We start from the raw sequence: 16,769 nt of genomic DNA, 5'->3' as shown, positions 1-16,769 counted from the left end.
AAATTAAAGATGATACAAATAGATGGAGAGATATACCATGTTCTTGGATTGGAAGAATCAACATTGTGAAAATGACTCTACTACCCAAAGCAATCTACAGATTCAATGCAATCCCTATCAAACTACCACTGGCATTTTTCACAGAACTAGAACAAAAAATTTCACAATTTGTATGGAAACACAAAAGACCCCGAATAGCCAAAGCAATCTTGAGAACGAAAAACGGAGCTGGAGGAATCAGGCTTCCTGACTTCAGACTATACTACAAAGCTACAGTAATCAAGACAGTATGGTGCTGGCACAAAAACAGAAATATAGCTCAATGGAACAGGATAGAAAGCCCAGAGATAAACCCACACACATATGGTCACCTTATCTTTGATAAAGGAGGCAGGAACGTACAGTGGAGAAAGGACAGCCTCTTCAATAAGTGGTGCTGGGAAAACTGGACAGGTACATGTAGAAGTATGAGATTAGATCACTCCCTAACACTATACACAAAAATAAGCTCAAAATGGATTAAAGACCTAAATGTAAGGCCAGAAACTATCAAACTCTTAGAGGAAAACATAGGCAGGACACTCTATGACATAAATCACAGCAAGGTCCTTTTTGACCCACCTCCTAGAGAAATGGAAATAAAAACAAAAATAAATGGGACCTAATGAAGCTTAAAAGCTTTTGCGCAGGAAAGGAAACCATAAACAAGACCAAAAGACAACCCTCAGAATGGGAGAAAATATTTGCAAATGAAGCAACTGACAAAGGATTAATCTCCAAAATTTATAAGAAGCTCATGCAGCTTAATAACAAAAAAACAAACAACCCAATCCAAAAATGGGCAGAAGACCTAAATAGACATTTCTCCAAAGAAGATATACAGACTGCCAACAAACACATGAAAGAATGCTCAACATCACTAATCATTAGAGAAATGCAAATCAAAACTACAATGAGATATCATCTCACACCAGGCAGAATGGCCATCATCAAAAAATCTAGAAACAATAAATGCTGGAGAGGGTGTGGAGAAAAGGGAACCCTCTTACACTGTTGGTGGGAATGTAAATTGATACAGCCACTGTGGAGAACAGTATGGAGGTTCCTTAAAAAACTACAAATAGAACTACCATATGACCCAGCAATCCCACTACTGGGCATATACCCTGAGAAAACCATAATTCAAAAAGAGTCATGTACCACAATGTTCATTGCAGTTCTATTTACAATAGCCCAGAGATGGAAACAACCTAAGTGTCCATCATCGGATGAATGGATAAAGAAGATGTGGCACATACATACAATGGAATATTACTCAGCCGTAAAAAGAAACGAAATTGAGCTATTTGTAGTGAGGTGGATAGACCTAGAGTCTGTCATACAGAGTGAAGTAAGTCAGAAAGAGAGACAAATACCGTATGCTAACACATATATATGGAATTTAAGAAAAAAAATGTCATGAAAAACCTAGGGGTGAAACAGGAATAAAGACACAGACTTACTAGAGAATGGACTTGAGGCTATGGGGAGGGGGAAGGGTAAACTGTGACAAAGCGAGAGAGAGGCATGGACATATATACACGACCAAACGTAAGGTAGATAGCTAGTGGGAAGCAGCCACATAGCACAGGGAGATCAGCTCAGTGCTTTGTGACCGCCTGGAGGGGTGGGATAGGGAGGGTGGGAGGGAGATGCAAGAGGGAGGGGATATGGGGACATATGTATATGTATAGCTGATTCACTTTGTTATAAAGCAGAAACTAACACACCACTGTAAAGCAATTATACTCCAATAAAGATGTTAAAATGAAAAAAAAACCCAAAAAACTGTAGCCTGAAAAGAGCCTAGATCATATGTGAAGTAAGTTCACTTGCTAATCTTAAAGTGTCTGCCAGAGGGGCTCTGTTGGGGCTCTCTGCAGGTATGGAGTCACTGGCATGCACCATTTTTACACTCTCTTTCTAACTTGCTACTGCCTGCCCCTCCCTGCACCACAGCCCCAGCCCCACCAGAAGCAGTGGGTGAATACACCACTTCCCCATGTTTCTGCTGCAGCCTGTCCCCCCATCCTCCACTGATCCTGCAGCCACACCAGTGGTGTGGATGCACACCAAAGCCAGCGGGCACATGTAGCCCAAATAGGGGACAACACTTGAGTGTGTGCTTTCGTTGCTAGGGGGGATTGCATTTCTGGGCCCCAAAGGTGTGAAACAATCAAAGACACAGTTTGAGAAACAACTAAGAACTAGAGCAAGGTTAAACAGTCAGGTTCATTTCCCAAACAGGGCCACCCCTTCAAGACTAGAAAAGATAACTGTATCACCTAACACACAGAAACACAGAGTCAAGCAAAATGAGAAAACAGGTATATGTTCCAAACGAAAGCAAAAGATAAAACCCCAATAAAAAACCTTAATGAAACAGAAATAAGTAATTTACCTGATAAAGAACTCAAAGTAATGGTCTTAAAGATGCTCACCAAAATAGGAAAAAGAATGGATGAACACAGAACTTCAACAAAGAGACAGAAAACATAAAAACGTACCAAAGACAAGTCAAAGAGCTGAAGAATACAATAACTGATCTGAAAAATAAACTAGAGGGCTTCAACAGCAGACAAGATGAAGCAGAAGAAAAGATCAGTAATCTGGAAGACAGGGCAGTGGAACTCACCCTAACAGAGCAGCAATAAACAGAACAAAACACCAGCATTTTAAAAAGCAAAAATAGTGTAGGGGACCTAGGGAAAAATATTGAGAATAACATTCACATTATAGATTAGAAGAGTCCCAGAAGAAGAGAGGAAAAAAAGGGGCAGAAAACTTATTTGAAGAAATAATGACTGGGGTGCAGAGACAAGATGGCAGAGGAGGACTTGAGCTCACCTCTCCTTACAAAAACACCAAAATCACAACTAACTGCTGAACAACCATTGACAAAAAAAATGCTGGAACCTACCAAAAAAGATATTCTACACCCAAAGACAAAGAAGCCACAATGAGAAGGTAGGAGGGGTGCAATCACAATAAAATCAAAACCCATACCCGCTGGGTAGGTGACCCACAAACTGGAAAATAATTATACCACAGAAGTTCTCCCACATGAGTGAAAGTTCTGAGCCCCACATCAGGCTCCCCAGCCTGGAGGTCTGGCAATGGGAGGAGGAGCCCCCACAGAATCTGGCTTTGAAGGCAAGCAAGGTTTGATCACAAGAATTCCACAGGACTGGGAGAAATAGAAACTCCACTCTTGGAGGGCACACAAAAGGTCTCATGTGACCAGGACCCAGGGAATAAAGCAGTAACCTCATAAGAGGCTGGGCCAGACCTACTTGACGGTACTGGAGGGTCTCCTACGGAGGTGGGGTGGGAGAGGCAGCTGTGGCTCACTGTGGGGACAAAGACACTGGCGGTGGTAGTTCTGGGGAGTACGCATTGGCATGAGCCCTCCTGGAGGGTGCCATTCTCTCACCAAGACCTGGCCCCACTCAACAGCCGGTAGGCTCCAGAGCTGGCATGCTTCAGGCCAAACAACCAACACGGTGGGAATACAGCCACATCCATCAGCAGACAGGCGGCTTAAAGTCTTCCTGAGCAAACAGCGGCCTGCAAAACACACCCCCTGACGTGGCCCTGCCCCCCAGAGGGACAAGTCCCAGCTCCACCCACCAGTGGGCAGGAACCAGTCCCTCCCACCAGGAAGCCTGCACAAGCCTTTTAGACAGCCTCATCTACCAGGGGGCAGACAGCAGAAGAACTACAGTCCTGCAGCATGCAGAAACCGCAATCAAAAAAGTTAGGCAAAATGATATGGTAGAGGAATATGTCCCACATGAAGGAACAAGATAAAACCCCAGAAGAACAACCAAGTAAAATGGAGACAGATAATCTACTTGAAAAAGAATTCAGAGTAATGATAGTAAAGATGATCCAAGATTTCAGAAAAAGAATGGAGGCACAGACGGAGACTATACAAAAACGTTTAACAAAGACCTAGAAGAACTAAAGAACAAACAAAGAGATGAACAATACAATAACTGCAATAAAAACTACACTACAAGGAATCAATAGTAGAATAATAGAGGCAGAAGAACAGATAAATGAGCTGGAAAACAGAATGATGGAAATCACGGCTGCGGAACAGAATAAAGAAAACAGAATTAAAAGAAATGAAGACAGTCTAAGAGACCTCTGGGACAACATTAAACACACCAACATTTGCATTACAGGGGTACCAGAAGGAGAAGAGAGAAAGGTCCTGAGGAAGTATTTGAAGAGATAATAGCTGAAAACTTCCATAATATGGGAAAGGAAACAGTCACCCAAGTCCAGGATGCACAGAGAGTCCCAGGCAGGATAAACCCAAAGAAGAACATGACGATACACATGGTAATAAAACGGATAAAAATTAAAAACAAAGAAAAAATACTGAAAGCAATGAGGGAAAAGCAACAAATAACATACAAGGGAATCCCCACAAGGTTATCAGCTGATTTCTCAACAGAAACTGCAGACCAGAAGGGAGTGGCATGATAGTTAAAGTGATAAAAGGGAATAACATACAACCAAGAATACTCTACCCAGCAAGGCTCTCATTCAGATTCAATGGAGAAATAAAAATTTTTACAGACAAACAAAACCTAAGAGAATTTAGTACAATCAGACCTTTGCAGTACAAAGGTCAGTACAATCAGACCTTTGCAACGTATGCTAAAGGAACTTCTCTAGGCAGAAAAGGCCACAACTAGAAATAAGAAAATTACGAATGGAAAAGCTCACCAGTAAAGGCACACAGTAAAGGTAGGAAATCACATACACACAAATATGACATCAAAACCAGCAACTGCGAGAGGAGGAGAGTACAAATGCAGGATATTGGAAATGCATTTGAAATTAAGAGACCAGCAACTTAAAACAATCTTGTATATATATAGACTGCTATATCAAAACCTCATGGTAATGGCAAACCAAAAATCTACAATAGATACACATACAAAAAAGAAATAGAAACCTAAACACAACAGTAAAGATAAACTTCAAATCACAAGAGAAGAGAACAAAAGAGAAAGGGAAGAAAAAAGATCTACAAAAACAAATCCAGGGCTTCCCTGGTGGCGCAGTGGTTGAGCGTCCGCCTGCCGATGCAGGGGACACGGGTTCGTACCCCGGTCCGGGAAGATCCAACATGCTGCGGAGCGGCTGGGCCCATGAGCCATGGCTGCTGAGCCTGCGTGTCTGGAGCCTGTGCTCCGCAATGGGAGAGGCCACAACAGTGAGAGGCCCGCGTACCGCAAAAAAAAAAAAAAAAAAACAACAAAATGGCAATAAGAACATACATATCAACAATTACCTTAAATGTAAATGGATTAAATGCTACAATCAAAAGACACAGTCTGGTTGAATAGATACAAAAACAAGACTCCTATATATATGCTGTCTACAAGAGACCCACTTCAAAACTAGGGACACATACAGACTGAAAGTGAGGGGATGGAAAAAGGTATTCCATGCAAACAGAAATCAAAAGAAAGCTGAAGTAGCAATACTCATGTCACACAAAATAGACTTTAAAATAAAGACTGTAAAGATGTTAAAAATAAATAAATAAAGTCTGTCACAAGACACAAAGCACACTGCATAACGATCAAGGGATCAGTTGAAGAAGATAGAAAAATTGTAAATAAATATGCACCCAACATAAGAGCATCTCGATATATAAGGCAAATGCTATCATCCATAAGAGGAGAAATCAACAGTCACACAATAGTGAAGGACTTTTAACACCCCACTTAACATCAATGAATAGATCATCCAGACAGACAATCAATAAGGAAACACAGGTCTTAAATGACACATTAGACCAGATGGTCTTAATTGATACTTATAGAACATTCCATCTAAAAGCAGCAGACTACACATTCTTCCCAAGTGCACAGAGAACATTCTCCAGGATTCATTACATGCTGGGCCACAAAGCAAGCCTCAGTAAGTTTAAGAAAACTGAAATCATATCAAGCATCTTTTCTGATCACAACGCTATGAGTTTAGAAATCAACAAGGAAAAAAACTGTAAAAAACACAAACAAGTGGAGGCTAAACAATATGGTACTACACAACCAATGGATCATTGAAAAAATCAAAGAGGAAATCAAAAAATAACTAGAGACAAGTGAAAACGAAAGCATGACAATCCAAAATCTATGGGACACAGCAAAAGAGTTCTAAGAGGGAAATTTATAGTAATACAATCTTACCTCAGGAAACAAAGAACATCTCAAATAAACGACCTAACTTTGCACGTAAAGCAACTACAGAAAGATGAACAAACAAAACCCAAAATTAGTAGAAGTAAAGAAATCACAAAGATCAGAGCAGAAATAAATGAAACAGAGATGAAGAAAATAATAGAAAAGATGAATGAAATTAAAATCCCGTTCTTTGAAAAGATAAAAACAGATAAACCTTTAGAAAGACTCATCAAGAAAAAGGGAGAGGGCTCAAATCAATAAAGTTAGAAATGAAAAAGAAGAAATTACAACGGATACGACAGAAATACAAACAACCACAGGAGACTACTACAAGCAACCATATGCCAATAAAATGGACAACCTAGATGAAATGGACAAATTCTTAAAAAGGTACACTCTGAAGACTGAACCGGGAAGAAATAGAAAATATGAACAGACAAATCGCAAGTACTGAAATTGAAACTGTGATTAAAAAACTCCCAGCAGGGACTGCCTGTTGGCAGAGTGGTTAAGAATCCACCTGCCAATGCAGGGAACACAGGTTCGATCCCTGGTCCAGGAAGATCCCACATGCCGCAGAGCAACTAAGCCTGTGCACCACAACTACTGAGCCTGCACTCTAGACCCAGGAGCTACAACTACTGAGCCCGTGTGCCACAACTACTGAAGCCCGCATGCCTAGAGCCTGTGCTCTGCAACAAAAGAAGCCACTGCAATGAGAAGCCCTTGCACCGCAACAAAGAGTAGCCCCCACTCGCTGCAACTACAGAAAGCCCACACACAGCAACAAAGACCCAACACAGTCATACATACATAAATAAATATTTATTTATTTTTTAAAATAAATAAACAGAAAAACCTCCCAACGAACAAAAGTCCACAACGACATGGCTTCACAGTAGAATTCTATCAAATTTAAAGAAGACTGAATACCTATCCTTCTGAAACTCTTCCAAAAAATTGCAGAGGAACGAACACTCCCAAGTGCATTCTATGAGGCCACGATCACCCTGATACCAAAATCAGACAAAGATACCGCAAAAAAAGAAAATTACAGGCCAATATCACTGAAGGACATATACGCAAAACTCCTCAACAAAATACTAGCAAACTAAATCCAACAATACATTAAAAGGATCATACGCCATGATCAAGTGGGATTTATCCCAGGGATAAAAAGATTTTTCAGTATCCATAAGTCAATCAGCATGATATACCACATCAACAAATCGAAGAATAAAAATCACAAGATCATCTCAATAGATGCAGAAAAAGTTTTTAACAAAACTGAACACCCATTTATGATAAAAACTCTCCAAAAAGTGGGCATAGAGGGAACATACCTCAACATAATAGAGGCCATGTATGACAAACCTACAGCTAACATCATACTCAATGGTGAAAAGGTGAAAGCATCTAAGATCAGGAACGAGACAAGGATTACCACTCTTGCCACTTTCACTCAACAGTTCTGGAAGTCCTAACCATGGCAATCAGAGAAGTAAAAGAAATAAAAGGAATCCAAATTGGAAAAGAAGAAACAAAATACTCACTGTTTGCAGATGACATGATGCTATACATAGAAAATCCTAAAGATGCTACCAGAAAACTATTAGAGCTCATCAATAAATTTGGTAAAGTTGCAGGATACAAAATTAATACACAGAAGTCTCTTGCATCTCTATACACTAAAAACAGAAGATGAGAAAGAGAAATTAAGGAAACAATCCCATTTGCCAGCACATCAAAAAGAATAAAATACCTGGGAATAAACCTACTTGAGGAGACAAAAGACCTCGACTCTGAAAACTATAAGACACTGATGAAAGAAATCAGAGATGACACAAACAGATGGAAAGATATACCGTGTTCTTGGATTGGAAGACACAATATTGTCAAAATGATATACTACCCAAGGCAATCTACAGATTCAATGCAACCCCTATCAAACTACCAATGGCATTTTTCACAGAACTAGAACAGAAAAACTTTTAATTTGTATGGAGACACAAAAGACCCCAAATAGCCAAAGGAATCTCAAGAAAGAAAAACAGAGATGGAGGAATCAGGCTCCCTGACTTCAGATTATACTACAAAGCTACAGTCATCAAAACACTATGGTACTGGCACAAAAACAGAAATATAAAATCAGTGGAACAGGATAGAAAGCCCAGAAATAAATTCATACACCTATGGTCAATTAATCTATGACAAAGGAGGAAAGACTATACAATGGAGAAAACACAGCCTCTTCAATAAGTGGTGCTGGGAAAACTGGACAGCTATGTAAAAGAATATTAGAACATTCTTTATCACCATATACAAAAATAAACTCAAAATGGATTAAACACCTAAATGTAAGACCAGATACTATAAAACTCTTAGAGGAGTACATAGGCAGGAAACTCTTTGGAATAAATTGCAGCAATATCTTTTTCAATCCGTTTCCTAGAGTAATGGAAATAAAATAAAAAATAAACAAATGGGACCTGATTAAACTTAAAAACTTTTGCACAGCAAAGGAAACCATAAACAAATCGAAAAGACAACCCACAGAATGGGAGAAAATATTTGCAAATGATGCAACTGGCAGTGAATTAATCTCCAAAATTTACAAACAGCTCATGCAGCTCAATATCAAATAAACAAGCAACCCAATCAAAAAATGGACAGAAATAGACATTTCTCCAAAGAAGGCAGACATACAGATGGCCAAGAGGCATATGAAAAGATGCTCAACATTGCTAATTATTAGAGAAATGCAAATCAAAACCACAAAGAGGTACCATCCACACCAGTCAGAACGGCCATCATCAAAAGGTTTACAAACAATAAATGCTGGACAGGGCTTGCAGAAAAGGGAACCCTCCTACACTGTTGGTGGGAACACAAACTGGTACTGCCACTATGCAGAACAGTATGGACATTCCTTAAAAAACTAAAAATAGAGCTACTATATGATCCAACAATCCCACTCCTGGGCAGATATCTGGAAAAAAACACGGTTCAAAAGGATACATGCACCCCAATGTTCATTGCCGTGCTGTTCACAATATCCAAGACATGGAAGCAACCTAAATGCCCATCAACACATGACTGGATAAAGAAGATGTGGTATATAAATACAATGGAATATTAATCAGCCATTAAAAAGAATGAAATAATGCCATTTGCAGCAACATGGATGGACCTGGAGATTATCACACTAAGTGAAGTAAGTTAGACAGAGAAAGACAAATATCATATGATATCCCTTATATGTGGAATCTAAAATGAAATGACACAAATGAACTTATTTACAAAACAGAAATAGACTCCTAGACTTAAAAAACAAACTTATGGTTACCAAAGGGAAAGGTGGTGGGGGCAGGGAGGGATAATTGAGAGTTTGGAATTGACATATACACGCTACTATATTTAAAATAGATAACCAACAAGGTCCTATTGTATAGCACAGGGAACTATGCTCAATATTCTGTAATAACCTAAATGGGAAAAGAATTTAAAAAAGAATAGATACATGTATATGTATAACTGAATCACTATGCTGCACACCTGAAACTAACACAATATTGTTAATCAACTATACTCTAATATTAAAAAAAAAAAGGAACACAATTTTTTAAAAAAAGGAAAGATTGGCTAAAAATTTCCTGAAGATTCAGGAAGTCCAGAGTGTTCCAAAGAAGATGAACCCAAAGAAACCTGAACCAAGACACATAATTAAAATGTCAAAAGTTGAAGACAAGGAGAGAATCTTAAAAGTGGCAAGAGAAAAACAACTTGTTATATACAAGAGAATCCCCCTCATAAGACTATCAGCAGACTTCTCAGCAAAAACTTTGCATGCCAGAAGGAAGTGGCATGACATATTCAAAGTGCTCAAAGGAAAACACTTCCAACCAAGAATACTCTAGACCATATGGACCTAATAAATACAGAGAACATTCCATCCAAAAGCAGAATACACATTCTTCTCAAGTGTATATGGAACACTCTCCAAGATAGATCATATGCTAGACCACAAAACAAGTCTCAAGAAATTTAAGATTGAAATCATATCAAGTATCTTTCTGACCACAATGGCATGAAACTGGAAATACAGAAAGAAAACAAGAAAAATCTCAAATATGTGAAGATTAAACAATATGCTATTGAACAACCTGTGGGTCAATGAAGAAATCAAAGGAGAAATTTCAAAAAAAACCCTTAAGACAAATGAAAATCAAAACAAAACATACCAAAATCTATCGGATGCCACAAAAGCAGTTATAAAAGGGAAGTTTATAATGATACAGGCCTACCTCAAGAAATAAGAAAAATCTCAAATAAATGACCTAACTTTATACCCAAACAAGGCAGAAAAAGAACAAATGAAGCTCAAAGTTAATAGAAAGAAGGAAATAATAAAGATAGGAGTGGAAAAAAATGAAAGAGACTATTAAAAAGACAATTAAAAAAATAATGAAACTAAGAGCTGGGTCTTTGAAAAGATAAAATTGATAAACATTTAGCTAGAGTCACCAAGAAAAAAGAGAGCGCTCAAATAAATAAAATCAGAAATGAAAGAGTACACCAGATATCAAAGAAATACAAAGGCTCATAAGAGGTTACTATGAACAACTATATATCAACAAATTAAATAACCTGGAAGAAATAACCTGGAAGAAATAGGTAAGTTCCTAGAAACACACAATCTTCTAAGACTGAATCATGAATAGGAAATATGCATAAACCGATTACTAGTAAGGAGAATGAATCAGTAATAAACAAACAAACAAAAACAGCAACAAGAAAAAACAACTCACAACAAAAGTCCAGGACCAGATGGCTTCATTGTTGAATTTTACCAAACATTCAAAAAACATTTAATACCTATCCTCCTCAAACTCTTCCAAAAAATTAGAGGAGGGAATGTTCCCAAACTCATTTTACAAGGCCACCATTACACTGATACCAAAACCAGATAAGGACACAACAAAAAAAGTACAGGCCAGTATTGCTGATGAATTTAGAGGCACAAATCTTCAACAAAATATTAGCAAACCAAATTCAACAATACATTACAAGGACAATAAGCTATGATCAAGTGGGATTTATCCCAGGCAATACAAAGAAGGTTCAACATCCACAAATCAATGTGATACACCACATTAACAAAACAAAGGATAAAAATCATATGATCATCTCAATAGGTACAGAAAAAGCATTTGACAAAATTCAACAACCATTTATGATAGAGACTGAACAAAGGGTAGAGATGGAACGTACCTCAAGATAATAAAGGCCATATATGACAGGCGCACAGCTAATCATTATACTCAATGGCGAAAATCTGAAAGCTATTTCATTAAGATCAGAAACATGATAAAGATGCCCATTCTTGCCATTTTTACTCAACATACTATTGGAAGTCCTAGCCAGAGCAATTAGGCAGAAAAAAGAAATAAAAGCCATCCATACTGGAAAGGAAGAAGTAACTAAGTGGGCAACAACATGATTTTACATTTAGAAAACCATAAAGAGTTCACCAAAAAATTGTTTGAAGTAATAAACAAATTCAGTAAAGTTGCAAGGTACAAAATCAATATACAAAAATCTGTTGTGTTTTTATACACTAACAACAAACCATCAGAAAGAGAAATTAAGAAAACAATGCCATACACAATTGCCTCAAAAAGAACAAAATACCTAAGAATAAATTTAACCAAGGAGGTCAAAGACCTGTACACTAAAAACTATAAGACACTGATGAACAAAATTGAGATGACACAAATAAATGAAGATATTCCATGATCATATATTGGAAGAATTAATACTGTAAAAATGTCCATACTATCCAAAGCAGTCTGCAGATTCAATGCAATCGCTATCAAAATTCCAAAGACACTTTTCACAGAAATAGAACAAACAACCCTAAAATTTCTTTGGTACCACAAAAGATCTCAAATAGCGAAAGCAATCTTGAGAAAGAAAAATAAAGCTGGAGGCATCACACGCCCTGACTTCAAACTGTAAACAGAATGGTATTGGCATAAAAACAAACAAATAGATCAATGGAACAGAAAAGAGAATAAACCCTAAAAATAAAACCAAGCACGTATGTTCAATTAATTTATGACAAAGGAGCCACGAATATACAATGGGAAAGGATGGTCTCTTCAATAAAATAGTGTTTGTAAAACTGGACAGCCACATGCAAAAGAATGAAACTGGACCACTATATTATACCATACACAAAAATTAACTCAAAATGGATTAGACTTGAATGTAAGACCTGAAACCATAAAACTCCTAGAATAAAACATAGGTAGTAAGCTCCTTGACATCACTCTTAGTGATATTTCTTTGGATCTAACTTCAAAGGCAATGGCAACAAAAGCAAAAATAAACAAATGAGACCACATCAAACTAAAGAGCTTCCACACAGCAAAGGAAGCCATTAGTAACAAAAAAAGGTAACCTTCTGAATTGCAGAAGATATTTGCAAATTATATGTCCAAAAAGGGGTTAGTATCCAAAATATATAAAGAACCCACACAGCTCAATAATTTAAAAAAAGATCTGATTAAAAAATGGGCAGAAGATCTGAACAGACATTTTTCCAAAGAAGACATATTGATACAAATGGCCAACAGGCATATGAAAAGATGCTCAGTATCACTAATCATCAAGGAAATGCACGTCAAAACCACAATGTGATATCACTTCACACCTTTCAGAATGGCTATTATCAAAAGAGCAAGAAATAATAAGTATAAGGACTTTTCCGGTGGTCCAGTGGTAAAGAATCCGCCTTCCAATGCAGGGGATGCAGATTCGATGCCTGATTGGGGAACTAAGATCCCACATACCGTGGGGCAACTAAGGCCATGTGCCACAACTACTGAGCCCGTGTGCTGCAAACTAGAGTCCATGTGCTCTGGAGCCCGTGAGCAACAACTATGGAGAAGACCCGCAGGCCACAACTAGAGAAAAGGCCACACGCTGCAATGAAAGATCCCACATGCCGCAATGAAGATCCCACATGCCACAAGTAAGACCCGATGCAGCCAAGAATAAAATAATTAATTTTAAAAAAAGGAAATAAGTGTTGGTGAGGATATGAAGAAAATGGAACCCTTGTGCACTGATGGAGAAAATGTTAATTAGTGCAGCCACTGTGGAAAATAGTATGGAGGTTCCTCGAAAAATTAAAAACAGAACTCCCACGTGATCCAGCAATTCCACATCTGGATATTTATCTGAAGAAAATGAAAACATTATCTTGAAAAGATTTCTGCACCCCCATGTTCACTACAGCATTATTTACAATAGCCAAGATATGGAAACAACCTAATTTGCAAAACAACCATGAATGAACAAGTGGATAAAGAAAATGTGGTACACACACACACACAAAATGGAATATTATTCAGCCACGATAACTGTAAAACATTGAAATTTGCTCAACGTACATGGACTTGAAGGGCATTATGTTAAGTGAAATAAGTGAGATGGAGAAAGACAAATACTTCATGATATCATTTATATGTGGAATCTTACAACAACAAACAAACAAAAAGACAAGTCATAGATACAGAGAACAGATTGGTGGTTGCTAGAGGCAAAGAGTAGTGGGTAGGCAAAATGGGTGAAGTGATTCAAAAGGTACAAACTTACAGTTATAAAATAAGTACGTCATGGGGATGTAATACACAGCATGGTGACTACAGTTAATAATACTGTATTGCATATTTGAAGGTTACTGAAAGATCTTAAAAGTTCTCAGCAGAAGAAAAAAAAATTTGTAACTATGAACACAGACATGTTAACCAGACTTGCTGTGGCAATCATTACACAATATATACAAATAGAGTCACTACATTGTACACCTGAAACTAATATAATTTTATATGTCAATTATATCTTAATAAAAAAATCAATGGAAGAATATACACCAAAGTGTTTTCTTAAAGTTTTCATAGGACTTCCCTGGTGGTGCAGTGGTTAAGAATCTGCCTGCCAATGCAGGGGACATGGGTTCGAGCCCTGGTCCAGGAAGATCCCAAGTGCGTGGAGCAACTAAGCCCACGCGCCACAACTACTGATGCTGCACTCTAGAGCCCGTGAGCCACAACTACTGAGCCCGCGTGCAACAACTACTGAAGCCCGTGCACCTAGAGCCCGTGCTCCGCAACAAAGAGAAGCCCATGCACCGCAACAAAGAGTAGCCCCCCCCTTGCCGCAACTAGAGAAAGCCTGTGCGCAGCAATGAAGACCCAACACGAAGACCCAACGCAGCCAAAAATAAATTAATTTAAAAAAAAAGAAAGGTGACTTAAAAAAAAAAATAAAGGTCTCATAAATACAGAGCCTACTGTGTGAAGCACTAGTTGATAATATCCTTTTCTACATAAATCATCACATTTTAATGCCAGAATGCATACTCCCACCCCACACCATCTTATTTTAAGAAGAAAAGCAGTTACTTAGTGAACTAGATCAGAGGTGTTCAGAATTTTTTGTTCCTGTATCTCTAAAGATTTGAAAAATTTATGAATACTTTTAAGCTGTAAAAAATGTAACTTCTAGAGTACTGAAAAAATTAACATATTATCCTAGAACTGTTACATCACGCCTTTAAGTGAATACAATGGGATCCAAATGCTATACTGATTTGATACTCAACATCTGCTTAAAAAAAAAATGAAAATGTTGAATTATGAACTTGGAAAATTTTACATTTTTTTGAACTCATATTTTCATTCCATTGTCTCCACAAAATTTTATTCTAATGCAATATATATCTGTGCTTGAAAAACTTTTACTAATCATTCTATGATACTTCTCCATTAACAAAAATGTATGTAAACTGAAATTTTAAATTGTGAATTTATTTTTTATTTTTTTTTTTGCGGTAGGCGGGCCTCTCACTGTTGTGGCCTCTCCCGTTGCGGAGCACAGGCTCCGGACGCGCAGGCTCAGTGGCCATGGCTCACGGGCCCAGCCGCTCCACCGCATGTGGGATCTTCCCAGACCGGGGCACGAACCCGTGTCCCCTGCATCGGCAGGCGGACTCTCAACCACTGCGCCACCAGGGAAGCCCTAAATTGTAAAATTTAAAAATTTCCTGTGACCATAAGTCTCTAAGTGTTAAAAATTCTGTTATCATTACAATTGTTATGAGCATAAAATTGATTAAAACATAATCTGCAAATTTTGACAGAAGCATAAAAACAGATTATTTTGGAAATGCGTTTCTTTTTTTTTTTTTTCGCAGTACACGGGCCTCTCACTGTCGTGGCCTGTCCTGTTGCAGAGCACAGGCTCCGGACGCGCAGGCTCAGCGGCCGTGGCTCACAGGCCCAGCCGCTCCGCGGCATGTGGGATCTTCCCGGGCCGGGGCACGAACCCGTGTCCCCTGCATCAGCAGGCGGACTCTCAACCACTGCGCCACCAGGGAAGCCCTGGAAATGCATTTCTTAGTGAGATGAATGGTACCTGATCCTGGCAATTAACTTATGTATCTACTGTAGTTGACTATTACTTACTACTAGGAAGTCAGAATTCAGTGTAAGTTCTTTTGCTTTTTGGGGGTGCAAATAATAAGAAACCCTATTTGCATAAATAAGTAGACATGAAAGGAGTTCTGTTATATCTAGCTCTCTCAATATTTTGAACTCCTTCTGAGTTAACTACCAAAAAGCACAGACACAGACACACACACCCCAATATCTAGTATCAAAAAAATAATTTTTAGTCATCTGTTAACTGATGACTTCTTCAAAAATAAACCAACTTTTCAAAAGAAGATCCCTAGTCATTCACTTTCTCAGCACTGATGAGATGCACCATAGCAAGATTCTGGATGGTGAGAATAGTCTAACCCACATCAACTAGTGCTTCAGTCCTTTCAAGATTCTGGATGGTGAGAATAGTCTAACCCACATCAACTAGTGCTTCAGTCCTTTTCATAATAACATCAGAATGGGGTTCACAAAGGGCAAACATAAACCCTTTGTGGTGGAGAAAACTTACATAAGTCTTCTAGATAGAACTTCTGTGATAACTGAAAGGTTCTATATCTGCACTGTCCAATAAGGTAGCCACTAGTCGCATGTGACTATAAATTTTAAAATTCATAATGCTCAATATTCATATGCGGCTAGTAGAAACTCTATTAGCACATTTAGACCCTTCTACTTACACTGTGGTCTGCAGCTTTTGCTGGCAGCTTGTGAGAAATGCATAACCTCCCACCCCGCCTCAGATTTACTCAGAGTATGCATTTTAACAAACTTCCAGGTGATTCACATCTACTCAGAGTTTAAGAAGCCCTGTACTAGAAAACTCTAATCTGTACAAAGTTTTTCCCTTTCATTCACCAAAAAACTGCCTCCATGAAATGTCCACCCTCTGGCCTTAATTCTTGCTCCTGGCCACACAGTGCAAAACTGAATCCCCCTTTCCTAGCAAGAGCCCTTCCAAGTATTTAAGCAGCTACCAAATTCTCCCCCACGACACACCTTTTCCTCCCCT

General features: G+C 38.4%; 1 protein-coding gene across 1 annotated transcript in view; it reads right to left on the bottom strand.

The window, feature by feature from the left end:
• UMPS (uridine monophosphate synthetase) overlaps window positions 1-16,769 on the bottom strand; it is a 54,266-nt gene that overhangs the window by 36,940 nt on the left and 557 nt on the right. The gene's annotated exons all lie outside the window — the stretch shown is intronic.

Source organism: Delphinapterus leucas, chromosome 4, assembly GCF_059928025.1.
Source record: "Delphinapterus leucas isolate spDelLeu-1000000601 "Yukka" chromosome 4, BTC_Dleu_Yukka2, whole genome shotgun sequence".
NCBI lineage: Eukaryota > Metazoa > Chordata > Mammalia > Artiodactyla > Monodontidae > Delphinapterus > Delphinapterus leucas.
This window is presented reverse-complemented; position numbering and strand designations above follow the sequence as displayed.